Source organism: Carassius auratus, chromosome 26, assembly GCF_003368295.1.
Source record: "Carassius auratus strain Wakin chromosome 26, ASM336829v1, whole genome shotgun sequence".
Taxonomy (NCBI): domain Eukaryota; kingdom Metazoa; phylum Chordata; class Actinopteri; order Cypriniformes; family Cyprinidae; genus Carassius; species Carassius auratus.
Window position 1 is genome coordinate 19,320,979 of NC_039268.1, and position 1,539 is coordinate 19,322,517.

The following is a 1,539-nucleotide window of genomic DNA, read 5'->3' on the forward strand; positions in this document are numbered from 1 at the left end:
AACCCCACCCCTAAACCTAACCCTCACAGAAATCATGCTAAATTATGATTTTATGGGATTTTACATTTTCGTGCACATCTGTTCCCTGGGATCTAACCCATGATAGCATGATTACATATCAAGGTATAATGCAATAATCTACTAACTGAGTTACACGGAACGCAAACCAGAGGGCAAATAAAAGAGTACAAAACATTAATATACAAACAACCTTTTGCCGATAGGGGCGCAATTGTAGTATAACGCTCTGATGGGTCATATTTCAGGGATTTGGACAAACGACCTACTACAAGCTTATTGGTTGGAAGACAGGTTGAACTTCTGCCAAGAAAAATGATTTTCTTCCAACAAAAAATTAAGCGATTAACACCCATGAAAAACGTATTAATATAACGTACAAATATACGTATAAATGTATTATTATAAATATGATTTATTTTTTATTTTTATTTAATATTATTGTGTATTTCGGCATTACATTATGCAGCCATGCACAGAAATGATTAAAGACACACATCATTTTCTAAAAGCACTAAATGGCACAGAGAGAAAAACATCATGTGGAGTTGATGAAACCATAACCATGAAATAAACTGGATAATCAATTGCTTGCAATACATTAAAAGTTTTAAATGCACTAAGCGTCGGGTGGTTCTTGGCCTCCATGTCATGCATTTAAAATCCTTCAATGCACGGCAAGCCATTAATTATCCCTTACCTGCCATGTTTTTTTTTTGTTTTTTTTTTGCATTCATAAACTGCTTTAATGTATTGTGCATTACATTAGCACATAGTGGAGCAAAAAGGGAGTATGCAGTGAATAGGGTTGCCAAAATCATTCTGTGGAAATCTTCTGTAATAAAATGTTATACAGACAAAGTCTCATTATGAAAATAAACAGAGGAAGGAAACGTTTTTGATTGCAGAACAAAACAAGACAGGGTGGGTGGCGCAATGCATGAATTAATGAGGTACAAATCATCTAAGTGAACTAACAGAGACCTCTGGTTGATATACATTTGAGAGAAACTGAGAAGATTCTTAGTAAAGATGACAACTAGTCAGCTTCCATCAAAAATTATCCCTTTTAATTCGAAGTCGACTATTTGTGTTGAAGTGTTTTTTAAATGTTATAAAATTAATTTTATGATTTCTAAATGTAAATTTAAAAGCAAAATGCAGAGAAACAAACTTAAATCTTCAATTTAAGCTTGGCAAATTGTAAAATAATAATAATAATAATAATAATAATAATAATTGGTAAGAAATCATCTCAAGTGAAAATAAAGATAAAATAAATCAAGTTTTTTCAAGAGTATGTTACAATGTTCTCATTTTTTATAAAAACATTGAAAAATATGAGTAACATTGAGGCAAATTAATAATAAAACACATGAATCCCCCCGAAATTGCCCCTCAGTGATTGTGTGTTTGCACCCCTGTTAGCACACTACAAACTGTCTACCTATGTTCCAGATAATGAGCTGTTTTTACATTAATCTTGGAGTGAATATTTGGAATGCAACAGAAGCTTTTTTT